Source organism: Misgurnus anguillicaudatus, chromosome 20 (genome assembly GCF_027580225.2).
Source record: "Misgurnus anguillicaudatus chromosome 20, ASM2758022v2, whole genome shotgun sequence".
NCBI lineage: Eukaryota > Metazoa > Chordata > Actinopteri > Cypriniformes > Cobitidae > Misgurnus > Misgurnus anguillicaudatus.
Window position 1 is genome coordinate 36,118,219 of NC_073356.2, and position 16,126 is coordinate 36,134,344.

At 37.8% G+C, this 16,126-nt stretch overlaps 1 protein-coding gene and 1 long non-coding RNA gene across 6 annotated transcripts in view; one reads left to right on the forward strand and one right to left on the reverse strand.

Annotated features, from left to right (window-relative positions):
- The window catches only part of hivep1 (HIVEP zinc finger 1), a 58,441-nt gene that overhangs the window by 13,566 nt on the left and 28,749 nt on the right, over nt 1–16,126 (forward strand). The gene's annotated exons all lie outside the window — the stretch shown is intronic.
- On the reverse strand, nt 11,999–15,737 carry LOC129454807 (uncharacterized). Its single transcript, XR_008648081.2, has 3 exons — nt 14,776–15,737; nt 12,804–12,984; nt 11,999–12,356 (listed from the first exon to the last, which is right to left on the reverse strand). It is a non-coding gene; the product is annotated as an uncharacterized lncRNA (long non-coding RNA).

Consider the following 16,126-nt stretch of genomic DNA (forward strand, 5'->3'; position numbering starts at 1 on the left):
CCCTTAACACGTAAGCAATGGAGCATGTCAATGGAATGGTGTTCTTCATATTCGCCATGCGCCTGTTTTTTAGCGCTAAAATGGAATTTGGGAACGTGTACAACAAAGCACAGAGTCCACAGACAACAACATTACTTTTTGGATAAGCTAATCTTACATGTAGCAATGACGCTGATAGTGATTCTCTCTGACCAATCAGTGATCTACACGTCATGTTTTTGTATCAGTATGTGGTACTTAACAAGTATCAGGTACGAACTGTGAAAAAGCACCAATAGGGTGATGAAATTTCATTTAAAGTGAATTTTTTAAACTAAGTAAATGTCCGATTGTTTTGTGAAAACTACCAGACTAGAACCAGAGCTGATTGTGAGCGTCTAGTGGATTTTGGAGGACTTTTTTCCCTCCTGACACAGACCACACCCACTTCTGAAAAGGTTTATAGAGTGGGACGTTGAAGGTCAAGTTCCCTTCAAGAGCATCTTCACATATGCCAGTGTAACACTTTAAAGGTCAGATTTACTAAATAGGGAAAATTACTATGAGGACGTTACACATTTAGCCCAAATTTAGGTGTATGCTTCTTTTTTTACAGGAACACTCCACTTCCGCTCATTTTCCAGCTCCCCTAGAGTTAAACATTTGATTTTTACAGTTTTGGAATCCATTCAGCAGATCTCTGGACTTTTGGCATGGCTTGGCATAATCCATTGAGTCTGATTGGACCATTAGCATTGCGCTAAAAAAATAACCAAAGTGTTTCGATATTTTTCCTATATATTTGAAACTTGACTCTTCTGTAGTTACATCATGTACTAAGACCGACAGCAAATTAAAAGTTGTGATTTTCTAGGCAGATATGGCTAGGAACTATACTCTCATTCTGGCGTAATAATCAAGGACTTTGCTGCATTGATATTACGTCATCTTGCGCGGACACGCGCGCGTCTCAGCTTCCAAACACGCCACACAAATAATTTCTCATACAAATGATTACTTTATCAGACCGTCAGGGCAGCAATAATTTGTGTCATTTACAGGACATTTACAAATTAAAGAAAGAAAAGTGGCGAAATGTCTGTTGGCTCATGCTGACACACACCGTGCTTTAACAATTTTTTTTCTTTAAGGTGATAATGTTAATCAGTCATAAATTCTTACCTTGGGTAACGGTTAAACTGTCAATGTGAACATCCCTACTGGGGACTATTTTCAGGCACTGCGACATATCATTGCGTCTGTTGCAACTTAAAATTTTTCGTAGTTCTTAGTACACGATGCAACTACAGAAGAGTCAAGTTTTAAATAGGAAAAATATCGAAACTTTTCGCTATTTTTGAGTGTGATGCTAATGGTCTGAAACCACATGACAACAGTGTCATGGACAAATGCGGAAGTAATAGCATCTGTCGGGACACTCGCTTGTTTATGGTAAGTTTGATAATCTGTCGTTTTGGACTAATACTGTAACATCTATGACTAACAATTTCATTTTGAACATTACATGAAACCTTACATAATGAAATAAAACAATGTCATCAAACGCAACATTTACAAAACTTGATTACTTTACCTCATCCGTTAACAGGTTTCTTGTTCCCATCTGACTGATGGCCATCAGCAGAGTTAACGACAACAAATCCCATAATTCCACGCTGCTTCAGAGCCTCATTAATCTACGTCATTGTTTTGATTGTGCGCCCGCAGATTATACAGATTGCATCTTTAACTCTAATGCTGCGTTCACACCAGCCGCGGTAGAGTGATTTTAATGTTAAGTCAATGTGAAGACGCGTTGACGCGCGTCTGGAGGTCTCGCGGCGCGAATGAGGCGTTTAGCACTGCGCGGTAGATGCAATTCCGCCTCATTCGCGCATCTAGTTTGTGCAAATGACTCGAATTGAGCGTTGTCCCGGAAAACGCGCAAGTTGAAAAATTTGAACTTTGGCGGAAAAACGCGCCGCTTTAACCAATCAGGAGCTTGCTCTAGTAGTGACGTGATTACAGGAAGCGAGCAGAGTCGCAGAGCCCCTCCCATGACGTGAATTTTCGTGTGAATGAAGCGAGTAAACTCAAAATGTTCAAGCGGCAAACTCAAACGCAACTGGTATGAACAGAAAGGGTGCTGGAAAATAAGCCTTTTTTTCAAAAAAAGTATAGTGTCTCTTTAAGTCTTCGCAATTTCATTGTCTTCTTTACCTTTGATTACTTAAATTTCAGCATTTACTATTTATAACTCTATATCAAAGAGAAACCTCTTACTTAAAGTTCTCTTTGAAAACATATCTGACGTGAATGATATTCTATTAGAAAGGCTTGATGGCTCAAACATGTAATGAAACAGCACATCATTGTGTTCAGGCATGAAGACTTCATTTAAAAACAAAATTGCTCTGAAGATACGAAAATCCTGCATAGCGACAGGAAACCCTTATAAGGGCGTTGTGTGGGGCATGCATGTGTTTTTGTGTGTGTGTGTGTGTGTGTGTGTGAGGTTTGTACGAGTGAAGCTGGAGCGAGCTGTTGCCAGGGCAACACGAACAGCATGAGTCTGTGTGCAGGTGCTGTTGCTTGAGTCTGACTACAGGAGGAGAAAGATGATTTTTCCTTTTTTTTGGGAAAGGTGAATTGACTTTGTGAACAATTGATTATCTGTGGGACAGACCCCGAAGGGGATGACGGAATGGCAAAAATAGAGGAAAAAGGGTTGGGGTAGAGAGAAAGAGAGAAGGGAGATGGCAGCTCTGAACAGGAGCCCAAGTACCCAGCGGGAATCCGGTAACCCGAGTGACTTTCATACAAAGAGAAAGATAAATATTAAAGGAAAGAAAGGCTGTAATAATAGAGTTGAATTTAGCCAGATCAACTTGGAAAAGCAGGTGTGATCATCATTTAGTCACCCACATGTCTTTCAATGACTTTCATTCTTCTGTGGAACCCACTAGGAAGATATTTTGGAAAGCCTGGCTTGACACGACATGATATGGCATATTAGAACATAAACATGTAAGATTTGTGAGCTGTCACGGAGTGAGAGGTTATTAGTGAGCTGATAATGAAAATTTAAATTCTTTAAAATCTCAAAAAAGCTTTAGAAGACTTGAATCAGATGTGCAACGTTTTATCATACTTTACCCAAGAAAATAAATACAAGATTTGAATGATGTGAGGGTCATTTAAATGGTTAACTGTCCATTTAAGAACAGACTTATGTTTGTGCGTCTGCTGCAGAAAATTCTGGGTTTTGTATTGTGTTTGTTTGTTTTTTGAGGCACACATAAAATAGGATTTTCCCACTACAATGCCAGATTCAATCCGTTCAGGTTTGATGGAATGTGGATTCTCTGGAAATCTTCTTCATTGGGATGTTTCTGGTAACTTGTGTAGTTTATGAGGGCACAATCTTCACAAACAGTACAAAGATTCAAATCATGCCAAAAACGTGTGTAAGATTCATAAACATGCCAGTTTCCACGTAAAACTGATTTACAACCGCAATGGACGAAAGCCACAGTGACTCTTGATTCAAGTCACAATCTGTCCGACCAGCAGGACACCTCATCGCTCTGATCTCTCTCTCTCTCTCTCTCTCTCTCTCTCTCTCTCTGTAGCCTTGGCTTTGTCCTTGAAGGTTAAAAGGTCTTCTGGTAATTACTTACATTAGCTTACAATCTCGTATTCAGAATTTAATATTGAAGTGTCTTTGTAAAAATATTTGCATAAAGTTGTTTTGGCTAATATATAATCATATACACTTTTAAAGACTTGTGGCATTCATCTCTAACCCTAAAGAAATGGTTTGCATTTTTAGAAAAATACAAAAGATGGCATTGAGCATCTCTGAATTATTTTCAGATTTAGCTCATATCTGAGAAAAGTGTGCTCCATAAAATAGTTAAGTAAACCCACTTACTCTGTGATCACTGTTTAGACAGTGAATAAAAAGATTATGCAATATGTGTGTATGTGTGTATGTGTTATCAGATCTCTATATAGAAATAAGAGGTGCCTTTTACACATTTCTTTTAAGTTCCCCATTCCTATAAACCATATTTTGTGTGCGTGTGTGTGTGTGTGTGTGTGTGTGTGTGTGTGTGTGTGCGTGCGTGCGTGCGTGCGTGCGTGCGTGCGTGCGTGCGTGCGTGTGTGATTAAAATGATTAATGATTATTGTGGGTGTGATTTTTTTTTTTTTAGTGATAGTATTTGTTTAGAATTTCCACACTCACAGAAAATCTACAAATATAAAATTGAGATTTTCAGACCTGGAAATGTCCTTAAATATGAAGATGTTTTAAGATAAAAATATTATCCAGGTATCATGGAGTAGGGGAGAGCGGGGCACAACCTAACGCTTTTTGGTTTGGCTCAATCATTCAAAAAATATTTGAGTTTGATTCATTATATTTTTACACAAGCAACACACACATCTCTGCTACAAATTAACATTTGAAGTTTGTTTCTTTCTTACCATTTTTGGACAATTACGCCAAACGTGGCAGAAGTGCAAACATTACATCTTACCCCATAGGTGGGGTTAATAGTAACAGGCAGGGGTTTAGTTGTATCACTTACTAAAAATTAAGTTTGCAGGCAAATATTTCAATATTATTTTGTCTATATACTTGAAGTGGATATTGTTTATATATCTGTCTATAATAGACAGGTATCCACCCTGTATTTATTCATCCAGCCCTTTTTAACAATACTTCAATTATAAATGGATACAAAATGTCTAAATATGTGAGAAAAAGCAGCACAATTATGATAAAATATGTGACCCAAAATGTGACCCAGGCTGTAATAATCATACTACAGTTTCAAATTCTGAGATAATGAGCATCAAAGTCTGATTTTAGCCATTTATTTCATTATGATTTTAATCTTTGACGTGACCTTATTCAATCAATATTAGAGATATAAACAAAAATATATTTGACACACGGTTTTTGATAAGACAGACCATTTATTTTATTGCCATCCAGCAATCATTCTTGTGTAGCCTATTTAAAACAACGACAAGACTTACGCTAGCGTTAGCTGTTTTCATATCGTAAGTGCTGAGGGGTTAGTTGTAACACAGCGTTACAATTAACCTGCTTGGTGAAAATATTTTTAAGCCCACCAAAAGAGTTGCTAAGATGCACAGCATTGGATTTCAAAATGATGCACAGCATTGGATTTGGTATCTTACACACCCAACTAAGAAACCAAAAAAAAAAAACATATGATGAAAAACAATTACTTGCATGCCACCAAAACATTTGTTCATCAATAACTCTCTGGAAAAACATTATACATTTACAATCATTTGCGGGAGATCGTGTTTTGGCAGCGTGCAAAAAAATACCGGAAAAACAAAACGCTCAACCTTGTGCAACAGTCCGTGTTACAACTAACCCTGCACTAGTTTGTGCCCCGCGCACCCCTACTGGAAAATATATTATAAATCTAAATGTGTGGGAACGCTGGTGTTCCCTCGTATTCTTTCTGGTTTAACAGGGAATACGAGCATTCCCACACATTTAGAACATGGTTAAAACTTGAAAATCAATTTATAGTGACATCAAAATGATGCATTTGTGCTTACTGTGGTGGAAAAAACGAGGCACAAATGATTTAGACCAAGTGGTTGTGAAATGTAAAAATTTGTAGAATTGATTTCTGTCGAGAAAGTGATGTGCTTGAAAATAACTGGGATATTACAGGGGCGAAATAAATCATGAATCAGAAAGAGGCGAGACCGGGTGGGAGGGGGTTTTAATATCTATATGGTGAGTGCAAGTGGGGATGAATGGAAATGTGAAAAAACTGAAAGACAGGCGGAGGAAATGATTGGCAGAGAGGAATGAATGAGGACGAGGTGGATTCGTGAAGCGGGAGACGTGTTCGTGGTTTCTCTGTGTGTGTGTGTGTGTGTGTGTGTGTGTGTGTGTGTGTTTTTCACTTGCCCTCTAGCTGAGCTTTTTTCTCTTGCGTAACGTGGGCCGTTTCTTCAGCAGCTGTTGCCATGGGAATTTCTCCGGCAGGGGAGGAGGATTGGGGTTCGAGCATTCCTATGAATCTCCTCTTGTGGTCTTCCCTTCATTTCCCGTTCCATAGATCTACAAATGAGAAAGAAATTAAACTGAAAGCAAACATTTCCTCTTGGGTGAGCACGGTGGGCGGTACCCATGCACATCTGCATGCTGTTTTCTCTGCTGTTACACGTGACACAGTATGCATGAATACATTTTACGAACAGTAGTTTGCAAATGCCTGTTTTATTCAGCTTTATCTAATTATAATAATCTCACATGTTTTCTGTTTGTATTGGCGTTTTGTATCAAAATAAAAGTCACTGTTGATGTTACTTTAGATTTATCCATCAGATTTTAAAGGGGACATATTTTCTGACTTTTTCCATGTTTTAGTGCTATAATTGGGTTCCCAGTGCTTCCATCAACATAGAAAAAGTGAAAAAGATCAACCCAGTAACTTAGTTTTGGTAAACCATTCTCTGCAAGCATGTGGAAAAATAACTCATTGAAATGTGTGATGTCAGAAGGGGATCTTATTATAATAATACCGCCCCTTAATCTGCACTATCCAACCACGGCACTGCCATTAAGTGCAGAAAAAGAGAGAGAAAAATTATTGATCGTACATTTGAATTTCAACAAACCACCATGATGGCGATCCGTGTTTGCATTTTATCAGCTCATCTCCATTTATAAGGACACACCCAAAATGGCACATTTTTGCTCACATCTACAAAGTAGCAATTTAAGCATGTTATAATAAATTATCTATATGGTACTTTTATGCTAAAAGTTCACATACCTGCTCTGGGGACACCAAAGTTTTAAAATCTTAAAAAAGTCTTATGAAATGTGAGAAGCTGTGTTGGATTTTGCCAGGAGATTCAGTAGATGGTTGGAGTATACAAAGTATATAAAATCATTTGCATGCGGTACACTGTCAGAAAAATGGTTCTTAGTGGTCATTAGGGAAGAACCTTGTAACATATACCATTTAGGTATAGATGGGTGATTCTCACGAAAACTTGGTTTTAAAAATGTCAAGCATGAAAATGTAAAAATTGCTTAAATTTACTTTTTTTCCCACCAGACATTGAAAAAAAGTCTGGAGTAAATGGGAACATTAATTTAAAAACTTTTACTTATCATTTAACACTTTTTGTAACATAATTTAAAAAATTAGTCCTAAAAAATCTAATTACCGCAACAGTCAGAAAACATCAACACTGACATATTTTCAAAATGACATGACAAACCTGAAAGAACATAATTTGGAGATTCTGCACATGCATTTAAAATCAAAGTATTATGCTTCTATTAATTAAATTAACATTTAATAAGCATCTGTTGCGGTAATGATAATCAAAATGTCGTTCAAGCATTCTGACAAGACAATATTTCAAATTAACTGTAAAAAAATGATCTTACCTGGTAGCCATCTTGAAGTAACTGGTCCATGTGCTTGGTCACTCAAAATCAAACTTTATTAAAATTCTGTATGTGTGCTTAAACTGTTCTCAAAAAGTGTTGCGGAGGATGAGAACATCAGGCATGGACACGTCATTTTTCTTCATTATTATTATACATGAATATTCAGTAAATATTTTTTTCTGTCATCTAAAGTAGTCTAGCAAAACATCCATTTATTTTTTTCTTAATATTTTTGTGTTAATTTGATAAATTACAACATAACACATGTTCAAACAAAGCCGGACACATTGCGGTAATGAGAATTTCAGCAGAAAATTAGATAAAATTTCCAATTGTAAATTCTTATGTTGAAATCACACATTGTGCGAGGTAGAACACAGTGTTGTGTTAATTCTGATGCTTTTTAATGTTACTATATTACACATTTTAAAGCTAAAATCATTAGTGCCGTGGTGTTTCAATGGTTTCGTGAGAATCACCCAGATATGTATACATTTGGTACCAATCTGAGGTACTACTATGAACTCTTTAGGTGCAAAGGTGTACTTTTTGAAAGGGTACCGCCCTAGTGACAGCTAGGTACTATTTTTTTGACCGTGTAGATACGGTGTTATGCCGTTGTTTTTGTTTACTGATATTTTACTTGCCGACTTTTATGTCTTTTCTCACTGTGTCTGTTTATGAACGTGCAAGCACTTGTTTACAGAGATGGAGTGATGTGAATATGTGTGTTTTTGTGCACCGTGAGCGTGGGAACCACTGGGCTTTGCCTGAGGTGTGTGAGTGTATATGTCTGAGTTGGGTGACTAATTTTGTATAAGTGTATGTGTGTGTGTGAATCAAATGCATCCACCCAAAACAGCTCACAGGTGTTAACCAGGGATTTCCTGACAGCTGTGTGTGCATGCAATACATAATCCTTTCCTGAATATCATCAAATCTACCTCGCACAAGCTCATCTCATTGTTTTAGCATAATGCAAATTAGATTAATCAGTGTAAGTAATCTTGAAATATTGCCTTTTTTATGATGCATCCTAATGGTGGATTACAAGGTACACATTTTTATCAGTATGCATGTGCAAACCCATGACCTTTGCACTTCTAACACAATGCTTTACCACTGTGCTATACAGGAGCATTGATATTGATAAATTTTGTGAGTTACATCAGTGTCCACGCTGGATGGTAGATGTCTGTTTACATCTTTCAGCATGTTTTTGTTGTTATATTTTGTGCGGGCGGCTGTGCCGTGTGTGGGCTGGAGTTGTGTATTAATAAAAGCGTGCGATTGTATTGTGGGCGGTTGTTCTCCACAAGTGGGTTAGGAGCTAATCTGATGCCGATAAACATTTCAGGTTCCTCGGTGTGCGTGTGTGTGCGCGCACGGTGCGAGCGTTCAGCCGAGGGAATTAGGCAGCCGGCTTTTTATAGACCTTCCGTTCTGCTTTGTGTTTCATTCGCTGAGAGAGGAAGTCAGCGTGGCGGTCGTCTGGGCTTTCCCTGCGCAGGGATTAGAAACACTGAGAAAAGTAGCTGGCAAATAAAAGGAACGCTGGAGGAGGAGACGAGAGAGATAGATAGGAGGGAATGAAGGAGGGTCGGGAACTGAAGCTTTTCCAGCCGAGAGAGTGAGTGAGCTATCAACACACAGCCGGCTTTTCATACGAGTGAAAGCGAAACAGAGAAATAGTTTCTAGGCGAGGTCTGTCTGCTGTGGTTATGTGGTGTGTATGTGTTTGAGAGAGGACACATTCAGGTGTTTCCCAGCGGCGTTCCTCGGTGCTTCAGGGAAATCCGTCTCGTCCTGATACAGGCACACTTTCACCGGGAGAGAAAATAACCAGGCAGTCCCGCCGTCGTCTATAAATCTTCACTGCTGCTCAGGTATTTGTTGTGAGAGCGTGTGATCATGTTTTGACCTCTTTTGTTTCCATGTTCCTCTTTCGTTTCTGTATGTTGACCTCTTTTGTTTTGAGAAATATAAGCGATGAGAGTTTTACTAGCTATCATTGTGTTTTTTGAACATGTAGCGTGATTGCACTTTATTTATTTTTATTTTATGCATTGCACAGCTTTACAGGTGTGTTGGGCAACCTTATATCTGTAAACTTTTGTAGTGCAACTCAATATATCACTTTTACAATGTCAAATGTTTTAAATCAGAAATATATTGCTGTACTATGGTCCAAAATCCATAAGGTCACTATGCAGTAAAATAAACATGACTTTGGCCCAAACTGGCACATGCATATTTTTACAATTGTTGCACTATTGTTCAGTGTTATGTTTGTATTTTTATTAAACGTTTCGCATGATTGGCTAGCTGAATGTTTGTTGTTATTTTTCTGTCTTGCTTCATGTCAATAGACATGTGGTGGTTATGTACCGTAGGTCATCTCATGGTTGACCAGCCCAAAAGGTCATGAATCTCTTCTGTCTGGTCCTTTCATTAAACTTTCCCTTTTTGTGCATGCAAATGTTTTATGCATAAGAAAAATTTCACCTGGTTCAGTTTGAAGCTCAGCCGACCCTCCTGATCTTCATCCCTGGGGTCTGAATTACCGATGGGTTGGGTGGAGAGGATCAGTCGCGTATGGATGAGCACACCGTGGTTATGTAAGAGGCAGACTATTGGATGTAGGTAGTGCTTCAAACACATCGACGGTGTGTTTTGAGTTTATTGAAGCAAACAAGAATAGTAGAGAAAGATATAGAAAGTAAAGATTTATATAGAAAATGTGCACACAGAAGAGAGAAAAAAAAGATGTGAGATTGAAGTGTGTAGCGGAGGAGGAATAGGATGTACAGTATGTTGATTCTCAGTGTCTGTTGCGATGTGTTAGATTACATAATGCATCTCCAGCCGGGCTGTAATCGATGCGGGAAAACACAGCAAACAACTCATGAACACACAGAGATGATAGCGACAGACTCTGCTGTTGCTTAGACTAGCGCTAGGGAACTTGAGAAAGACGCTCGCACACATGCTGGCCAACTGTGAAAGCCCAAGCAGGCTTGTCATGATAGTAGGATGACTATGACTGGATACTAATACCAGTGAGGAGTCCAGCATAAAGTATGAGAGCATTGAGGTACCAAATATGTCTTTATTACAACAACCATCATCATAGCTACACTTTACATTTATGCATATGGAAGACGCCAAATGCGTATCCAAAGTGGCAACTATACATTTTATATGCAGGTGTGTTTTTCAGGGATCAAACCCATGACATTTTGCGCTGCTAACGCAATGCTCTATCAATTGAGCACCAGGAGAACTTGTGTTTCCATGGTGACCGTGATAAAAGAAAGATTTTAAGAAATGTTCCTTAAAATTTTATTTGGAGCTGCAGAAACCAGTCAGGTTTTTTCCAGCCCTTTCTTAAAGTGATGTTTTGGTATTTCGTTACATTTATAATCCAGGTTAGCTCCAAATCAATGAGAGAATCCATCAATGAATGCTGAACAACTCAGTCCTAATGAGCTCAGAGAGATTAACATGTTGTCTCTAAACACAACCCATCTCCAATCCCCTTGCCGTGTCCTCGTCTGTCCTGAAACACGCGGCGTGCCATTTTTACACTTTTGATGTGCCTCATAACTTTGCTGCGATTAGCTTTTTGATCCAAATCACAAATTCACTTTGACATCAGTGGTAGTGGGTGCAGCGTGGGAGATTAATGGATTTTAAGGGGGAGGCGCTAAGGAGCGAGGTGGGCGTTTGCGCTATTTTTAATGGCTAGATACGTAAAAAAAGTGAAGTCAGACTCCGAATGAAATTTTGCCCAAATGTGCTTTAAAAAGAAAGTCCTTTTCTCCTTTTCATACGGTAATATTAATTTTTGATGAGAGCTGGATTCTTTAGCATTGCTGGAAGTGCGAGACCTCCGAGACATAAAGGACAGTACTGAATGTGCTTTTGTGTCTGTGCGATACAGTGGCGATGACAGCTGCATTCGAGAGGGACTTGTCGGTTCTTTCGCACTGAAAGGAGAAGACTTCTGTGCCTCCAGTGAGCACTTTTCTTTTCATCATTATTCAAACTCCTTTCATCACATTCAGATCGCTGTCAGATTCATATGCAAACAGACCCTTGAATCTGGATTCTGTGTAAGTGTGTGAGAGAGCGATTTACTCGGAGTGTAAAACAGGTGCATTAATGCACAACCCAAGTTGTTGTTATTAAACTCATGTGTTCACAGCTGCATATGTGTTAATCTGGGTCCACGCTTGCTCATTTTGCTTTAGCAACATTAAAGGCGTCGGTTCACAGTTGTGACGGTTTAACAGGTTTTGAACTAACCAATGAGGGGCTTTGGTTACACTGCCAAAATTTCCCCTATATAAATACATTAGCAGCTTATTAAAGTAGAGCACTGGGGATTTCCTAAGTCTGTTTGTTTGTTTTCACACATTTAAACCTATTCACATGTAGCTGAAATAACTGAGTGGTGACATTAGTGTGGACTATATACAAATGTTCATAAAATGAAGATACTGTTTTTAGATAATATTATTATAATATTATAGGTTTTTAAAGTCTTTCTGTATACTATTAGTACATAGAAAGAAATACATTAAACAGGTATAGAAAAAGTTTCCAGAACAATCAGGACTAAGTCCTTTTACAAAAACAAATGACAAACTGCAATCTTGTTATCTTAATTGTTTAGATTTGGATTAGGCTGCGTCCGTTTCCAAACGGTGCGCTGATTGGAAGTGACACTTATTTCCCTTGGCAGGCGTCGTGAGTTTTGGCAGTGCTGTCAAACGCAGAATACCAATCACAAAGACTCCAAAATGACTGCGAAAAATGTTCGTGTTGAGCAAAGTGCATTTTTTAAGGGGGTTTCTTTTGATCTGAAGATTCCTGAGTGCATCTCACAAAACATGTCCAACTCCTATTTCACCACAAATCAAAAGAAAAAATCAGATTTTTTTTAAAAACAAACAAACAAACAAACAAACAAACTTATTTGTAGGACTAGCGACATTTTCTGTACTAGAGTGCTGGAAATGACTTTATGATGAAAAGTATATATTTTAAAATAAAATTTAAAATATATTTCAAAATGACAAAAAATATATTTGCTGAACTATATTTTGAAAAATATGCTTACAAAAATAAATTTTTTACTAATATATATTTTTTGCATATTTTGTAATACATTTTAAAAATAAATATATTTTAAAGCATTTATATTTAAGTAGCATTCGAAGAAAAACGTTTATGTTACAAACCTGTTTAAAAAAAATCACAAATATATTTAATTAAGCTTCGCTTTCTACAACATGTATTTAGCATATATTTAGAACATATTTTTGGCCAGAGAAATGCATTTTATTACCATATTTTAGGGGAGCAGTCTTCAAATCTCTAAAATGCTGCCTTTGGAGGCAGCTTTCCAAGGCAGGAGTGCGTCAACGTCCAAATCCAGTGTTAGCTTTACCTCCTGACTCCTGAGATACCTTCATCGTCCTGTCCCACAATTCTGCGCGTGTATATGTGAGGAATGTGATTGGTGGAGCCTGGTCGAGTTTGAAAAAAAAATGGCAGCCAAGAAAGCATGTGGAGTACAAATATAGTGTAAATAAGGTTATATCTCACTTTTTACACATTTTGATTGCATTTCTAGGAAAAAAATAGTATTGCAGTTTTCAAATATGGGATTAGTTATCACAAATGCGCTCTCTGTTTATATTTCAAACAGAATCTATTACGCTGCCTATGAAGGCTATCCGAATGCGTTTCCCGGAGCTGCCTTCATTGCGCCGAAGTCAGCTGCCTCATGAGGCAGTAAGGCAACAAGTCAGCTGCCTTGGGTTTCAAAAATATCGAAAATACCATCTGCCGGTAAATCTTTTAAAGTGTTTTCTTGACGAAGATTGGGTGGTATGTCTTCAATGGTCAAGTTTTCGGAGAGTAAAGGACCAGGTATACCTTTTTTCCGTGTCCGGCTCGTAAGCAATAAAAATGATTTCTTATTCAAATTATTACTCTACCATGCAGGTCGTCAGGGCAGCACTGATTCACAACATTACAGTACATTAAAGAAATTTGGATAGATGAAGGAAAATAGCGGATTCACCATTGCAAACAAAGTTTATAACAAACAAGAAGAAAACAAAAAACAGAAATCAAATATTATGGTGACAAAAATGCTCCACAGCTTTCTGTTATTGGAAGAAGTGAAAATAAAAGAAGAAAGATGATGGTTTGTGTGTGTGCAAACACTGTCTATTGCCTTTGTGTTATTGTTTGTAGTGTTGTGACTTGTCTCAACATTTTCATGTGCATGCGCTGTCATATGCGGACTGTCCGTGTACCCTCATGATGACGAAAATGATGTCATGCGGATGGTGTACATACGCAGACGGCCCAAGTATACCTTCGGCTTAAGTAGTTGTACGAAATTGTGTCTTCTTGGTCCAACACACACTATTTTCATGAATTCGTACAATGAATCCGCCAACTCGTAAAACACAAACAAATTCCCGTTAGATTAGGTTGCTTGGTCTTGTTTAATAGTTTTGGGCGAATCTAATCCAATAGTTAAAGGATTTTAACACTAGAGGATGCATTTTTAAACAATAACTAACGTGAAGCTTAATGGCATTATGATGGAGAGTGGAATGATGGGAAATGATGTTTTTTTACCCAGAGACTTATGAAGTTCACTAATCATGTTCATGAATGAGGTAATGAATTAATGTTTTATTACCTGTACACCTGATCACATTATTTTATGCAATTGTAATGCCACTTCCGCGTTTGTCCAGTCGTGTTGCCATCGTTTCTACAAGCAGAAACGGAGGAGAGCTTGGATATTACTTAACTGATGACAAGGGACGAGACATTATATAAAATAGGATTTACAAATTCTTGGGAACTTTTGAGGTAATGTAAGTAAAGAGATGCATAAAATATATCACACCATCCAAGTGTTTTTTAGATATTTTATTACAAAAATCGAACATATGGTGGCTTTAAGTCTAGTAGAAGTCAGTAAAATAGTTAAGATTGTTTGCAGCAAAAGCAATTTCTTAAAAATCAATTGGGCGGATTCCCAAACAGGGCTTATTGTAGTCCCAGACTAAAATGCATGTTTGAGTTGCCCTTATTTAAAAATACCTTGTACTTACACATCTTAACATATATCTGTGCCATTGTTTTGTCTCGAGATGCACACCAGTATTGTTTTTTGTAAGGTGTGTTTGTAAAAACTTAAATGTCCTGATATAACTAAGGCCCAGTCCTGGATTAATCTAAACCCTGTCCGGTAAACCGCACCAATAACTTTGTTTATCCGGTTGACTCACGATTCATTGAAATCCCAGTTGCGTTCCAGTCATCAGAAATCCCTGCAAACAGATCGGCTCAGGGCTTAGAGAGTTAAACCTGCCCGAGAGGAAGAGAAAGCGAGGGAGAGACGTCCAAGAAGGGCATTGGTGAAAGACTGATTGTGTGGGATGGTGCAAGGCAGAACAGGATCGCCCACACCGGGCCGAGCGCTAGTGGTGACATCATCTGTTTGTTTTGTTGGGATTGGCTCAGACTGACCTGACAGGGATTCCCCCTCCACTCCACAGGGACAGAGCGTGACTGTGCGTGTTGGGGTGGGGTGAATGCCTACGGTGATGTTGTATTGACACAAAACAGATTGTCTGGTAAAGTGTGTTTGTGTATGTGTTTAACTGGGGAAGTAAGAGTTTATTTAGAGGAAGAATACACACACACATACACACTTTTGTTTTAAGTTTCCACAGATTAACATGGTGAATTACATGAAAACTGTCACAAATGGGCTTGGGTCACATTTCACCCCAAATCAAAGAGCAAAAAATGTCTTGTCATATAGAAAATGTTCATTTTTAATTATGCTTTCAGTTTTGTGTTTGAAATGCGATCTGGGTGTGTTCTTGTGATTCACCCAGTTTTCTTTTTACCCATATTTTTATCACAAGAACACAGCACAAAATACTATCTGAGTGTAAGTATAGTGTCACTTTATTGAATACAGATGGGGCTGACACTGGGTTTGTGTGCGCTGGCCACTGTCAAATGCCAACTTGTAAGTGAATGTGATGTTATGGGAGGTGACAGGGAACAGCTATTCTGCTGTCAGTCATAGAGACGACAGGCCCGACTGTAAACACACACACACACATACACACATACGCATGTTTCAGATCACTCTGGATCTGATTTATTATTCTGACACAATGAGGAAATAAAGTCACTACAGAGAAGCGTCACACATTCAAACATTTCAGCTTTGTTCAAAGAAAACAGGTTTGTCTTATTTTATTTCGTTTATTTTTTAATATTAATAGTATTTTTTATTGTAATAGTTTGACACATATATACTTGATACATTTTAACGTTTGGTTTGTATTTTGTGAGTTTGGGTAAAGATTATATTTGTAAATCTGGCTATGTTGTCTAGACACTCAATGTTATTTTAAAACTACTATTTTAGGAAATAAAATAGATTTATTCATATTAGATACATTTTATTACAATAAGACCGAACCAAAAATAAAACAGAAAACAAAATATTAACACACAAACTAATAATTGGACTAATAATTATAATTTTAACCTGTTGCCATTCATGAAATATACGTGACAGTGATTTATTGAAAAAGTCAAATTGGTGGTATTTTTTTT